The sequence below is a fragment of the Pongo abelii genome, chromosome 12 (assembly GCF_028885655.2).
Source record: "Pongo abelii isolate AG06213 chromosome 12, NHGRI_mPonAbe1-v2.0_pri, whole genome shotgun sequence".
NCBI lineage: Eukaryota > Metazoa > Chordata > Mammalia > Primates > Hominidae > Pongo > Pongo abelii.
The window spans coordinates 17,503,029-17,520,542 of NC_071997.2; positions in this window are offsets into that span (position 1 = coordinate 17,503,029).

A 17,514-nucleotide genomic window follows, 5' to 3' on the forward strand; every position below is an offset into this window, starting at 1 on the left:
ATGGAATGTGGAATGGAATGGAATGGAATGTGTCATGGTATGTGGAATGGATGGGAGTGGAATGTAGAGAAGAAAGTGGAATGGAATGGTAAGGAATATGGAATGGAATGGAATGGAACATTGAATGTAATGTGGAATGGAATGTGGAATGGAACAATTAATGTAAGGTGGAATGGAATGGAATGTAAAGTAGGATGGAACGTGGAATGGAATGTGCAATGGAATGGAATGGAATGTGCAATGGATTGGAAAGGAATGTAGAATTGAATGTGGAATGGAATGGAATGGAATGAGGAATAGAATGTAGAGTGCAATGAAATGGAATGCAGAATGGAATGGAGTGGAATGGAATGTGGAATGGAATGTGGAATTAAGTGTGGAATGGAAAGTGAAATGGAAAGGAATGGAATGTGGAATGGAGAGTGGAATGGAACGTGGAATGGACTGGAATCGAATCTGGAATAGAACATGTAATGGAATGTAATCGAATGGAATGGAATCTGGAATGGAATGGAATGGAATGTGCAATGGAATGTGGAATGGAATGGAATGGAATGTGGAAGGGAATGTGCAATGGATTGTGGAATGCAAAGTGGAATGGAATTGAATGAAATGTTGAAAGAAATGTGGATAGGAATGGAATGCAATGTGGAATGGAAAGGACCGGAATGTGGAACGGAATATGGAATAGAATTTAATGGAAATTGGAATGGAACGTGGATGGGAATGTAACGGAATGTAATGGAAAGTGGAATGGAATGTAATGGAACGTGGAATGCAACGTGGAATGTAATGGAATGTGGAATGGAATGGAATGAAATGTGGAATGGAATGTTGATTGATTGGAATACAATGGAATGTGGAATGGAATGGAATGGACTGTGGAATGGAATGTGCAATGGATTGTGGAAAATAATGGAATGGAACTTGGAATAGAAAGTGAAATGGCATGTGAATTGGAATGCAATGGAATGTGTAATGGAATGCGGACCGAAATGCAATGGAATGATACTGGAATGTGGAATGGAATGTGGAATGGAGGGCGGAATGTAAAGTGGAATGGAATGTGGCATGGAATGTGGAATGGAATGGAATGGAATGGAATGTGTCAATGGAAAGTGGAATGGCAGGTGGAATAGAACTGAATGGAATGTGGAATGGAAAGTGGAATGGAATGTAATGGAATGTGAAATGGAATGTGAAATGGAATGAGTAATGGAATGTGGAATGAAACGTATTGGAATATGGAGTGGAACGTGGATTGGAATGCGGAATGGAAAGTGTAATGGAATGGAAAGTAACGTGGAATGGAAAGTGGAATGGAATAGAATGGAACGTCGAATGGAAATTTTAATGAAACGTGGAAAGGAACGTGGAATGGTAAGTGCAATGGCATGTGGAAAGGAATGTGGAATGGAACATAGAATGGAATGAAACAGAACGTGGAATGCAACATTGAATGGAATGGAATGGAACGTGCAGTGAAATGTGGAATGGATCGTGGAATGGAAAGTGGAATGGAATGGATTGGAATGTCGCAAGCAATGTGGAAAGGAATGGAGTGGAATGTGGAGTAGAATATGGAATGGAATGGAATGGAATGCAGAATGTAATGGAATGCAATGGTAAGCAATATGGAAAGGAATGGAATGGAACGTGGAATGGAATGAGGAATGGAATGTGGAAAGGAACGTGGAATGGAAGGTGGAATTGAATGGAATGGATAGTGGAACGGAACGTGGAATGGAATGTGGAAAGGAACGTTGAATGGAAGGCGAAATGGAATGTGGAATGAAATGAATGGAAAGTGCAATGGAATGGAATGGAATGTAGAATGGAATGCAATGTGGATTTGAATGTGGAATGGAATGGAAGGGAATGAGGAATAGAATGTGGAATGCAAAGGAATGGAATGCGGAATGGAATGGAATGGAATGGAATGAGGAATGGAATGGAATGTGGAATTGAATGTGGAATGGAATGGAATGGAATCTGGAGTAGAATACGGATTGGAATGGAATGGAATGCGTAATGGTGGGAAATGGAATGGTATGTGGAAAGGAACGAAGTTGAATGCTATGGAATGTGGAATGGAATGGAATGCAATGTGGAATGGAACATGGAACGGAACGTGGAACGGAAAGGAATGGAATGTGGAATGGAAAGAAATTAAATGTGGAATAGCATCTTGAATCGACAGTAATGGAATGGAATAGAAGGCTTAATGGAATGTGGAATGGAATGGAATGGAATGGAATGTGGAATGAAATGTGGAATGAAATGAGGAATGGAATGGAATGGAATGTGGAATGGAATGCGGAATGAAATGCAATGGAATGAGATTGGAATGTAGAATGGAATGTGGAATGGAGTGTGCAATGTAATGTGGAATGGAATGTGGCATGAAATGTGGAATGGAATGGAATTTAACATGGAATGAAATGTGGAATGGAATGTGAAATGGAATGTGGAATGGAATGACGACTGCATTGTGGAATGCAATGTGTAATGGAATGCAATGGAAAGTCTAATGGAATGTGGAATGGAATGTGGAAGGGAAGTTGAAATGGAATGGAATAGATTATGGAATGGAACGTGGAGTGGAATGGAGTAGAACATGGAATGGATTGTGGAAAGAAACGTGGAAAGGAATGGAATGGAAAGTGGAATGGAAAGTGGAATGGAATGTGGAAAGGAATGGAATGGAATGTGCACTGAAATGCAATCGAATGTGGAATGGAAAGGATTGGTATGTGAAATGTAATGTGGAATGGAATGTGGAATTGAATGGAATGAAAATTGGAATGGAATAGAATGGAAGGTGGAATGGAAAATGGAATGGAATAGAATGTGGAATGAAATGTGGAATGGAATGGAATGTAATATGGAATGGAATGTGGAATGGGATGTGGAATGGAACGGAATGGAATGTTGAAAATAATGTGGAAAGGAATGTGGAAACGTAAGTGGAATTTGGAAAGGAATGTGGAATGGAATGGAATGGAATATGGTATGGAATTTGGAGTGTAATGGAATGGAATGTGGAATGGAATGAAATGGAATGAGAAATGGAATGAGCAATGGAATGTGGAAAGGAATGGAATGGAATGTGCAATGTAATGTTGAATAGAAAGTGGAATGGAATGGAATAGAATGTGGAATGTGACGTGGAATGCAATGCAATGAAATGTGCAATGAATAATGAAATGGAACGCGGAATGGAACGTGGAATGGAATGTGGAATGGAATAGAATGGAATGTGGAATGGAATAGAATGGATTGTGGAATGGAATAGAACGGAATGTGTAATGGAATAGAATGGAGAGTGCAAAGCAATGTGGACTGGAGTGGAATACAATGTGGAATGGAATGTGGAATGGAATGGAATGTGGAATGGAACGGAATGGAATGTGGAATGGAATGTGGACAGGAATGGAATGCAATGTGGAATGGAATGTAGAATGGAATGCAATGGAATGTGGAATTCAATCTGGAATGGAATGTTGAATCGAATGCAATGGAATGTGGAATGGAATGTGGAATGGAATGTGGAATGGAAAGTGTAATGGAATGTGGAATGGAACGGAATGGAATGTGGAAAGCAATGTGGAATGGAATGTGGAATGGAAAATGGAATGGAATGGAATGCAATGTGGAATGCGTCATGCAATGGAATGGAATGGAACGTGGAATGAAACTTGGAATAGAACATGGAATCGAAAGTGGAATGCAATGTGGAATGGAGCGTGGAATGGAATGTGAAATGGAATGTGGAATGGAACGTGGGATGGAATGGAATGGAACGTGGAATGGAATGTGGAAAGGAATGGAATGAAACGGGGAATGAAATTTGGAAAGCATTGTGGATTGGAACGTGGAATGGAACGTGGATTGGAATGGAATGGAACGTGGAATAGAACGTGGAATGGGATGTGGAGTGGAACGTGGAATGGAATGTGGAATGGACAGGAATGTAATATGGATCGGAATGCATTGGAATGTGGAAAGGAATGTGGAATGGAATGGAATTGTTTGATTAATAGAATGTGGAATGGAATGGAATGGAATCCAGTATGGAATGGAAAGGAATGGTAAGGAATGAGGAATCGAACAGAAAGGAATTGAATGGTATGGAATGAGGAATTGAATGGAATAGAACTTGGAATGGAACATGGAATGGAACGTAGAATGGAACGTGGAATGTGATGTGTAATGCAATTTGGAATGGAATGGAATGGAATTTGGAGTGGAATGGAATGGAATATCCAATGAAATTTGGAATGGAATGGAATGGAATGTGGAATGGAATGGAAAGTGGAATGGAACGGGGGATGGAATATGGAATGGAATGTGCCATAGAATGGAATGTGGAATGGAATGGAATGGAATGTGGAAGAGAATGTGGAATGGAATGTGGAAAGGAATGGATTGGAATATGGAAAGGAAAGTGGAATAGAATGGAATGGAAAGTGGAAGGGAATGTGGAATGGGATGTGGAATGTAATGTAGAATGGAATGGAATGGTATGTGGAATGGAATGTGGAATTGAATGGAATGGTATGTGGGAGGGAATGTGGGAAGGAATGTGGAATGGAATGTGGAATGGAATGGAAAGTAAAGTGGAATGGAATGTGTAATTAAATGTGGAATGGAATGGAAAGAATGGTATGGAATGTGGAATGGAACTTGGAACGGAACCTCAAATGGAATGCAATGGAATATGTAATGGATTGTGGAATGGAATGGAAAGGAATGTGGAAGGGAATGTTGAATGTTATGTGAAATGGAATGGAATGGAATCTGTAATGGAATGTGGAATGGAATGGATTCCAATGTGAAAGGGAATGTGGACTGGAAATTGAAATGGAATGAAATGGAATGTGGAATGCAATGTGGAATGGAATGGAATGGAATGTGGAATGGAATGTGGAATGCAATAGAATGGAAAGTGGAATAGAATGGAATGGAATGTGGAATGCAATGTGGAATGGAAAGGAATGGAATGTGGAATGAAATGTGGAATGCAATGGAATGCAATCTGGAATGGAATGTGGAATGGAAAGGAATGGAATATGGAAAGCAATGTGGAATGGAATGGAATGGAATGTGGAATGAAATGTGGAATGCAATGGAATGGAACGTGGAGTTGAATGGAAAGGAACGTGGAATGGAACGTAGAAAGGAATGGAATTGAACGTGGAATGGAACATACAATGGAACGTGGAAAGGAATGGGCAATGGAATGCGGAATGGAACGTGAAATGGAATGGAATGGAAAGTGGAATGGGACGTAGAATGGAATGTAATGGAATGGAATGGAAAGTGGAATGGAATGAGGAATGGAATGTGGAATGGAAAGTGGAATGGAACAGAATGCATAATAGAATGGATTGTGGAATGGAATATGAAAAAGAAAGTTTAAAGGAATGGAATGGATTGCAGAATGGAACGTGGAATAGAATGGAATGGAACTTGGAATTTAAAGAGGAATTGAACGTGTAATGGAAAGAGAAATGTAATGAGGAATGGAATGTGGAATGGAATGTGCAATGGAACGTGGAATGTAATAGAATGGAATGTGGAATGGAACATGGAATTGAATAGAATGGATCGTGGAATGGAACATGGAATGGAACATGGAATGGAACGTGGAATGCAACGTGGAATTGAACGTGGAACGGAATGTGGGTTGTAGCGTGGAATGCAATGTGGAATGGAATGTGGAATGGAACGTGGAGTGGAATGGAAAGAAATCTGGAATGGATTGTGTAATGGAATGGAATGGAAAGTGGAAATGAATGTAATGGAAAGTGGAATGGGATGTGGACTGGAATGGAATGCAATGTGGAATGGAATGTGGAATGGAATAGAATGGAATGTGGAATGGAATGGAATGGAATGTGGAATGGAAAGTAATGGAATGTAGAATGGAATGTGGAATGGAACGTGGAATGGAATGGAATGTCGAATGGAATGTGGAATGGAACGTGGAATGGAATGTGGAATGGAAAGTGGAAAGGAATGGAATGGAATGTCGAATGGAAGGTGGAATGGAATGGAAAGGAACGTGGATTGGAAGTTTTAATGGAATGTGGAATGGAACATGGAATGGAATGAGGATTGGAGCATGGAATGGAATGCGGAATGGAATGTGGAATGGAATGTGGAATGGAATTTGGAATGTATTGTGGAATGGAACGTGGAATGGAACGTGAAATGGAATGGAATAGAAGGTGGAATGGAACGTGGAATTGAACATGGAATGGAATGTTGAATGTAATGTGGAATTGGAAGGAATGGAATGTGGAATAGAAAGTGGATTGGCATGGAATGGAATCCAGAGTGGAATGTGGAATGAAATGGAATGGAATGAGGAAAGGAAGGGAGTGGAATGTGGAATTGAAATGAATGGAATGCGGAATGGAATGGAATTTGAGAGAATGTGGAATGGAATGGAATGGAATATGTAATGGAATTTGGAATGGGATGTGGAATGGAACGGAATGGAATGTTGAAAGGAATGTGGAAAGGAATGTGTAAATGTAAGTGGAATTTGGAAAGGAATGTGGAATGGAATCGAACGGAATGTGGTATGGGATGTGGAGTGGAATGGAATGTAATGTGGAATGGAATGAAATGGAATGAGAAATGGAATGAGGAATGGAATGTGGAACGGAATGGAATGGAATGTGCAATGGAATGTTGAATAGAAAGTGGAATTGAATGGAATAGAATGTGGAATGGGAAGTGGAATGCAATGCAATGGAATGTGCAATGAATAATGAAATGGAACGCGGAATGGAACGTGGAATGGAATGTGGAATGGAATAGAATGGAATGTGGAATGCAATAGAATGGAATGTGGAATGGAATGGAATGGAGATTGCAAAGCAATGTGGACTGGAGGGGAATAAAATGTGGAATGGAATGTGGAATGGAATGGAATGTGGAATGGAATGTGGACAGGAATGGAATGCAATGTGGAATGGAATGTAGAATGGAATGCAATGGAATGTGGAATTCAATCTTGAATGGAATGTGGAATGGAATGCAATGGAATGTGGAATGGAATGTGGAATGGAAAGTGTAATGGAATGTGGAATGGAACGGAATGGAATGTGGAAAGCAATGTGGAATGGAATGTGGAATGGAAAGAGGAATGGAATGGAATGCAATCTGGAATGCAGCATTCAATGGAATGCAATGGAACGTGGAATGAAACTTGGAATAGAACATGGAGTCGAACGTGGAATGCAATGTGGAATGGAGCGTGGAATGGAATGTGAAATGGAATGTGGAATGGAAAGTGCGATGGAATGGAATGGAACGTGGAATGAAACGTGGTAAGGAATGGAGTGAAACGGGGAATGAAATGTGGAAAGGATTGTGGATTGGAACGTGGAATGGAACGTGGATTGGAATGGAATGGAACGTGGAATAGAACATGGAATGGGATGTGGAGTGAAACGTGGAATGGAATGTGGAATGGAATGTGGAATTCACAGGACTGTAATATGGATCGGAATGCAGTGGAATGTAGAAAGGAATGTGGAATGGAATGGAATTGTTTGATTAATAGAATGTAGAATGGAATGGAATGGAAACAAGTATGGAATGGAATGGAATGGTAAGGAATGAGGAATGGAACGGAATGGAATTGAATGGTATGGAATGAGGAATTGAATGGAATGGAACTTGGAATGGAACATGGAATGGAACGTGGAATGGAACGTGGAATGTGATGTGTAATGCAATTTGGAATGGAATGGAATGGAACGTGGAGTGGAATGGAATGGAATATCCAATGCAATTTGGAATGGAATGGAATGGAATGTGGAATGGAATGGAAAGTGGAATGGAACGTGGGATGGAATATGGAATGGAATGTGCAATAGAATGGAATGTGGAATGGAATCGAATGGAATGTGGAATAGAATGTGGAATGGAATGTTGAATGGAATGCATTGGAATGTGGAATGGAAAGTGGAATAGAATGGAATGGAATGAGGAAGGGAATGTGGAATGGAATGTGGAATGTAACGTAGAATGTAATGGAATGGTATGTGGAATGGAATGTAATGGTATGTGGGAGGGAATGTGGAAAGGAATGTGGAATGGAATGTGGAATAGAATGGAAAGTAATGTGGAATGGAATGTGTAATTAAATGTGGAATGGAATGGAAAGAAATGGAATGGAATGTGGAATGGAACTTGGAATGGAACCCCAAATGGAATGCAATGGAATATGTAGTGGATTGTGGAATGGAATGGAATGGAATGTGGAAGGGAATATTGAATGTTATTTGAAATGGAATGGAATGGAATATGTAATGGAATGTGGAATGGAATGGATTCGAATGTGAAAGGGAATATGGACTGGAAATTGGAATGGAATGAAATGGAATGTGGAATGCAATGTGGAATGGAATGGAATGGAATGTGGAATGGAATGTGGAATGCAATAGAATGGAAAGTGGAATGGAATGGAATGGAATGTGGAATGCAATGTGGAATGGAAAGGAATGGAATGTGGAATGGAATGTGGAATGCAATGGAATGCAATCTGGAATGGAATGTGGAATGGAAAGGAATGGAATATGGAAAGCAATGTGGAATGGAATGGAATGGAATGTGGAATGAAATGTGGAATGCAATGGAATGGAACGTGGAACGGAACGTAGAAAGGAATGGAATTGAACGTGGAATGGAACATACAATGGAATGTGAAATGGAATGGGCAATGGAATGCGGAATGGAACGTGTAATGGAATGGAATGGAAAGTGGAATGGGACGTAGAATGGAATGTAATGGAATGGAATGGAAAGTGGAATGGAATGAGGAATGGAATGTGGAATGGAAAGTGGAATGGAACAGAATGCATAATAGAATGGATTGTGGAATGGAATGTGAAAAGGAAAGTGTAAAGGAATGGAATGGATTACAGAATGGAACGTGAAATAGAATGGAATGGAACTTGTAATTTAACGTGGAATGGAACGTGGAATGGAACGAGAAATGTAATGAGGAATGGAATGTGGAATGGATCAGAATGGAATGTGGAATGGAATGTGCAATGGAACGTGGAATGTAATAGAATGGAATGTGGAATGGAATGTGGAATTGAATGGAATGGATCGTGGAATGGAACATGGAATGGAACATGGAATGGAACATGGAATGCAATGTGGAATGGAACGTAGAATGCAACGTGGAATTGAACGTGGAACGGAATGTGGGTTATAGCGTGGAATGCAATGTGGAATGGAATGTGGAATGGAAACTGGAGTGGAATGGAAAGGAATATGGAAAGAAATCTGGAATGGATTGTGTAATGTAATGGAATGGAAAGTGGAAATGAATGGAATGGAAAGTGGAATGGGATGTGGACTGGAATGGAATGCAATGTGGAATGGAATGTGGAATGGAATAGAATGGAATGTGGAATGGAATGGAATGGAATGTGGAATGGAAAGTAATGGAATGTAGAATGGAATGTGGAATGGAATGTGGAATGGAACAGAATGGAATGTGGAATTGAATGTGGAACGGAATGTGGAATGGAAAGTGGAATGGAATGGAATGGAATGTCGAATGGAATGTAAAATGGAAGGGAATCGAATGTGGAATGGAACGTGGAATGGAATGTGTAATGGAAAGTGGAAAGGAATGGAATGGAATGTTGAATGGAAGGCGGAATGGAGTGGAAACGAACGTGGATTGGAAGTTTTAATGGAATGTGGAATGGAACCTGGAATGGAATGTGGATTGGAGCATGGAATGGAATGCGGAATGGAATGTGGAATGGAACGTGGGGTGGAATGGAATGGAATGTGGAATGGAATTTGGAATGTATTGTGGAATGGAACGTGGAATGGAACGTGAAATGGAATGGAATAGAAGGTGGAATGGAACGTGGAATTGAACATGGAATGGAATGTTGAATGCAATTGAATGGAATGTGGTATGGAATCAGAAATTGAATGGAAAGGAATGTGGAATGGATAGTGGAATGGAATGGATTGGAATGTGGAATGGAATATGGAATGGAATGGAATTGAATGGAATGTGGAATGGAATGGAATGGAATGTGGAATTCAGTGGAATGGAATGGAATATGGAATGGAATGGTATGTGGAATGGAATGGAAAGGATTGTGGAATGGAATATGGAATGGAATGTGGAATGGAATTTGGAATTGCAAAGGAATGGAATGTGGAATGGATTGGAATTGAATGTGGAGTGGAATTTGGAATGCAACATGGAGTTGAACGTTCAATGGAAAGTGGAATGGAATGTGGAATGGAATGTGGTATGAAATGGAATTGAATGTTTAATGGAATGTTGAATGGAATGGAATGGAATGTGAAATGGAATGGAATGGAATGTAGAATGGAAAGGAATTGAATTTGGAATGGAATGGGATGGTATGGAATGTGGAATCGAATGGACTGGAATGTGGAATGGAATGCGTAATGGAATGGAGTGGAATGCGGAATGGAATGGAATGGAATGGAATGTCTAATGTTGAGTGGAATGGAATGGAAATTGGAATGGAATGACATGGAAGGGAATGTGGAATGGAATGGAATGGAATGGAATGGAATGTGTAATGGAATGGAATGGAATGTGTAATGGAATGGAATGGAATGTGGAAAGCAGAAAGGAACGGAATGGAATGTGTAATGAAATGCAATGGAATGGAACTTTGAGTAGAATATGGAGTGGAACGTGGAATCGAATACAGAATGGAATGTGGAATGGAATGTGGAATAGAATGTGGAAAAGAATGGAATGGAATGGAATGTGCAATGGAAATTGCAATGGAATGGAATAGAATGGAATGTGCAAGGGGATGGAATGGGATGTGGAATTCAATGTGGAATGAAATGCAACCTGGAATGGAATGGAATGGAATATGAATTGGAATGGAATGGAATGTGGAATGTAATGGGATGGAATGGAATGCGAAATGGAATGTGGAATGGAAGGGAAAGTAGAATGGAATTGAATGGAATGTGTACTGGAATGGAAAGGAAAGTGGAATGGAATGGAATGGAATGCAATGGAATGTAAAATGGAGTGCGAATTGGAATGAGGAAAAAAATGTGGAATTGAATGTTGAATAGAATGAAATGGAACGTGGAATGGAATGAAATGGAAAGTGGAATGGTATGGAATGGAACGTGGAATGGAACGAGGAATGGAACGTGGAATGGAATGTGGAATGGAATGTGGAAGGAATTCAAAAGCATGTGGAATGGAAAGTGGAATGGAATGGAATGGAAGGTGGAATGGAATGTGGAATTTATTGGAATTGAATGTGGAATGGAATGTGGAATGGAATGTGGAATGGAACGTGGACTGGAAAGTGGAATGACATTGAATGGAACATGGAGTGGAATGTGGAATGGAATGGAATGGAATGTGGAATAGAATGACGAATGCAACATGGAATGGAATAGAATGGAATGTGGAATGGAATGGAATGGAATGTGGAATGTAATGTGGAAAGGAATGGAAATGAATGTGGAATGGAAAGTGGAATGGAACTGAATGGAATGTGGAATGGAATGGAATGGAGTGGATCGTGGAATGGTACGTGGAATGGAACGTGGAATGGAATAGAATAGAATGTGGTATGGAATGAGAAATTCAATGGAAAGGAATGTGGAATCGATAGTGGAATGGAATGGATTGGAATGTGGAACGGAATATGGAATGGAATGGAATTGAATGGAATGTGGAATGGAATGGAATGGAATGTGGAATAGAATGGAAAGGATTGTGGAATGGAGTATGGAATGGAATGTGGAATGGAATTTGGAATTGCAAAGGAATGGAATGTGGAATGGAATGGAAAGGAATGCGGAATGGAATGGAATGGAATGTGGAATGTAATGTGGAATGGAATGGAAATGAACGTGGAAAGGAAAGTGGAATTGAATTGAACGGAATGTGGAATGGAATGGAACGGATCGAGGAATGGTACGTGGAGTGGAACGTGGAATGGAAAGGAATGGAATGTGGAATGGAATGTTGAAAGCAATTGAATGGAATGTGATATGGAATCACAAATTGAATGGAATGGAATGTGGAATGGAATGTGGAATGGAGTGGAAATGAACATGGAATGGAAAGTGCAATGGAATGGATTGGAATGTGGAATGGAATATGGAATGGAATGGAATTGAATGGAATGTGGAATGGAATGGAATGAAATGTGGAATTCAATGGAATGGAATGGAATATGGAATGGAATGTGGAGTGGAATTTGGAAATGCAAAGGAATGGAATGTGGAATGGATTGGAATGCAATGTGGAATGGAATTTGGAATGGAACATGTAGTTGAACGTGCAACGGAAAGTGGAATGGAATGTGGAATGGAATGTGGTATAAAATGGAATTGAATGTGGAATGGAATTTTGAATGGAATGGAATGGAATGTTGAATGGAATGGAATGGAATGTGGAATGGAATGCAATTCAATGGAATTTGAAAAGCAATGGAATGGATTTGGAATGGAATTTCGAATGGAATGAGGAATGGAATGGAGTGGCATGTGGAACGCAATGGTATGGAATGGAACGTCAAATGGAACTAAATGGAATGTGGAATGGAATGTGGAATGGAATGGAATGTGTAATGGAATGGAATGGAATGCAATGGAATGGAATGTGGAGTGGAACGTGGAATGGAACGTGTAATGGAATGTGGAACGGAATGTGGAATGGAATAGAATGGAAAGTGGAATGGAATGGAAGGTATTTTGGAATGGAACGGAATGGAATGGAATGTGGATTTTAATGGAATGGAATAGAATGGAATGCGGAATGTAATGTGGAATGGAAGGTGGAATGGAATGTGCAAAGGAATGGAATGGAATGAAACGGAATGGAATGGAATGTGGAATGTAAAGGTGTGGAATGTGGAATGGAATGCGGATTGGAATGGAATTCGATGTGGAATGGTATGGAATGGAATGCGGAATGGAATGGAATGGAAAGTGGAATGGAATGCAATGGAATGGAATGGAACGGAAAAATTAATGGAATGGAATGGAATGTGGAATGGAGTGGAATGGAATGCGGAATGCAATGTGGAATTAATAGGAATGGAACGTGGAATGGAAAGTGGAATGCAATTGAATGGAACGGAATGTTGAATGGAATGGAATGGAATGTGGAATGGAACGTGGAATATAACGTGGAATGGAACGTGAAATGGAACGTGCACTGGAATGCGGAATGGAATGGAATGGAAAGGAATGGAATGGAATTCGAAGTGGAATGGAATGGAATGGAATGGAATTCGAAATGCAATGGAATGGAATCTCGAATGGACTGAAATGGAATGTGGAATGGAATGTGGAATGGAATGGAATGGAATGTGGAATGGAATATGAAATGTAACGGAATGGAACATGGAATGGAAAGTGGAATGGAATGTGGAATGGAAAGTGGAATGGATTGTGGAATGTAAAGTGGAATGGAATGGAAAGGAATTTGGAATTAAATGTGAAAAGGAATGGAATGGAAGTTTTGAATGGAATGGAATGGAATTTGTCATGGAATGTAGAATGGAATGGAATAGAATGTGGAATGGAATGTGGAATGGAATGGAATGAAATTTGAAATGGAATGCGGAATGCAATGTAGAATGGAGTGTAATGTAATGTAGAATGGAATGGAATGGAATGTGGAATGGAATGGAATGGAATGTGGAATGGAATGGAATGGAATGTGGAATGGAATGGAATGGAATGTGGAATGGAATGGAATGGAATGTGGAATGGAATGTGGAATGGAATGGAATGGAAAGGGAACAGAACGTGGAATGGAATGTTCAATTAAACGTGAAGTGGAATGTGGAACGGAATGTGGAATAGAACGTGGAATGGAATGTGGAACGGAATGTGGAATGGAACGTAATGGAAAGTGTAATGGAATGGAATGGAACGTGTAATGGAATGTGTAATGGAGTGCAAGGGAATGTGGAATGGAACGTGGAATGTAATGGATTCGAACGTGGAATGGATCATCGAATGGAATGTGGAGTGGAGTGGAGTGTGGAATGTAAGATGGAATGGAATGGAATGGAATGCAGAATTTTATGTGGAATGGAATGGAATGTGGAATGCAATGTGGAATGAAATGTGGAATGTAAAGTAATATGGGATGTAATGGAATGGAAAGTGGAATGGACTGTAGATTGGAATGTGGAATGAAATGGAATGGAATGTGGAATGGAATCTGGAATGGAATGAGGAATGCAATGTGGAAAGGAATGGAATGTGCAATGCAATGGAAAGTAATGGAATGCAATCTGGAATGGAATGTGGAATGGAATGTGGAATAGAATGAAATGCAGTGTGGAATCGAATTTAGAATGGAATGAAATGGAAAGTGGAATGGAATGGAATGGAATGTGGAATGCAACGTGGAATGGAATGTGATATCAAATGGAATGGAACGTGGAGTTGAATGGAATGGAACTTGGATTAGAATGTGGAATGGAATGGAAGGGGATGGTATGGAATGTGGAATCGTATGGAATGGAATGTGGAATGGAATGCAGAATGCAATGGAGTGGAATGTGGAATGGAATGGAATGGAATGTGGAATGTGGAGTGGAATGGAATGCAAATTGGAATTTAATGAAATGGAAAGGAATGTGGAATGGAATGGAATGAAAAGGAATGGAATGTGGAATGGAATGGAATGGAATGTGGAAAGCGGAAAGGAATGGAATGGAATGTGGAATGAAATGGAATGGAATGGAACTTGGAGTAGAATATGGAGTGGAACGTGGAATCGAATACAAAATGGAATGTGGAATGGAATGTGGAATAGAATGTGGAAAATAATGGAATGGAATGGAATGTAGAATGGAAAGTGGAATGGATTGGAATAGAATGGAATGTGGAAAGGAATGTAATGGGATGTGGAATTCAATGGAATGTGGAATGAAATGCAACCTGGAATGGAATGGAATGGAATATGAATTGGAATGGAAAGGAATGTGGAATGTAATGGATGGAATAGAATGTGAAATGGAATGTGGAATGGAGGGGAAAGAAGAATGGAATTGAATGGAATGTTGATTGGAATGGAAAGGAAATTGGAATGGAATGGAATGGAATTCAATGGAATGCAAAATGCAGTGCGAAATGGAATGTGGAATGAAATGTGGAATTGAATGTGGAACAGAATGAAATGGAACGTGGAATGGAATGAAATGGAAAGTGGAATGGTATGGAATGGAACGTGGAATGGAACGAGGAATGGAACATGGAATGGAATGTGGAATGGAATGTGGAATGGAAATCAATAGCATGTGGAATGGAAGGTGGAATGGAATGCGGAATGGAATGTGGAATGGAACGTGGACTGGAACGTGGAATGGCATGGAATGGAACACGGAGTGGAATGTGGAATGGAATGGAATGGAATGTGGAATGGAATGACGAATGGAACGTGGAATGGAATAGAATGGAATGTGAAATGGAATGTGCAATTTAATGTGAAATGGAACTTGGGAAGAAATGTGGAATGCAACGTAAAGGAACGTTGAAAGCAATGCAGTGGAATTTAATGGAACGTGGAATGGAAAGGGGAATGGAAAGCAATGAAATATGGAATGGAATGTGGAATGGAATTGAATGGAATTTGAAATGGAATGTGGAATGGAATGGAATGGAATGTGGAGTGGAATGTAGAAAGGAATGGAATGGAATGTGGAATAGAATCTGCAAGGGAATGGAAAGGAACACACAAGGGAATGGAATGGTGTGGAATGTGGAATGGAATGGAATGGAATCTGGAATGGAAAGTGCAATGAACTGGAATGGAACACGGAATGGACCGTGGAATGGAACGTGGAATGGAATGTGGAAGGGAATGGAATGTAATCTGGAATGGAAGAGAATGCATGTGGAATGGAATGTGGAATGGAATGGAATGGAATTTGTAATGAAATTCATGGAATATGGCATGGAAAGGAATGGAATGTGGAATCGACTAGAATGGAAGGTGGAATGAATTTCAATGGAATGTGGAATGGAAAGGAATGGCATGTGGAATGCAATGGAATGCAATGGAACATGGAATGGAATGGAATTGAGTGTGGAATAGAATGAAATGGAATGTGGAATGGAATGTGGAATGCAATGGAATGGAATGTGGAATGGAATGTGGAAAGAAATGGAATGGAATGGAATGTGGAATGGAATGGAGTTGAACGTAGAATGGAATGGAATGGAATGAGGAATGTAGTGGAATGGTATGCAATGTGGCATGGAATCAAATGGAATGTAAATTGGAATGGAATCGAACGGAAAGTGGAATGGAATGCAATGGAATGTGGAATGGAATGGAATGGAATATGGAATGAAATCTGGAATGGAATGGAATTGAATGGCATGGAATATGGAATGGAATGGAATGGAATATGGAATGGAATGGAAAGGTATGGAAAGTAATGGAATGTGGAACGGAATGGAATGGAATGTGGAATGGAACGCAATGGAATGAGGAATGGAACGTGGAAAGGATTGCAGAATGGAAAACGGAATGGAACGTGGAATGGAACGCGGAATGGAACGTGGAATGGAACGCGCAATGGAACGTGAAATGGAATGTGGAATGGAAAGGGCAATGGATCGTGGAATGGAACGGAATGGAACGTGGAATGGAATGTGGAATGGAATGTAATTTGTAATTTAACGGAATGGAATGTTTAAAGAATGGAATGGAATGCAATGTGGAATTCAATGAAATTGAATGTGGAATGGAACGGTAAGGAATGTGGAATGGAATGGAATGGAATGTGGAATGGACTCAGGAATGGAAAGGAATTGAATGGAAATTAATGTGTAATGGAATGGAAAGGACTATGAAGTGGAATGGAATGGAAAGTGGAATAGAATGGAATTGAATTCAATGTGGAATGGAATAGAATGCAATGTGGAATGCAATGGAATGCAATGTGGAAGGGAATGGAATTGAATTTCGAATTGAGTGGAATGTAACTAAGTGTGGAATGTAATGGAATGGAATGCAATGTGGAATGGAATGGAATGGAATGTGGAATTGAATGGAATAGAATTTGGAATAGAATGGAATGGAATGTGGAATGGTATTTGGATTTGAACGGAAAGGAATGGAATGGAATGTATAACAGAAAGAATGGAATGTGGAATAGAATGGAATGGAAAGTGGAACGGAATGGAATGCAATGTGGAATTTAATGTAACGGAATATGAAATGGAATGTGCAATGGAATTGAATGGAATGGAAACGAATGTGGAATGGAATGGAATGGAATTCACTGTGGATTGGAATGCAATGGAATATTGAAAGCAATGTCATGGAATGGAATTTGTTATTGAAAGGAATGAAATGCAATGTGGATGGGAATGCAATGGAATATGAATGAAAGGGTATGGAATGTGGAATGGAATGTGGAACTCAATGGAATGGGATGGAATGGAATGTGGAATGGAATGGAATGGAAT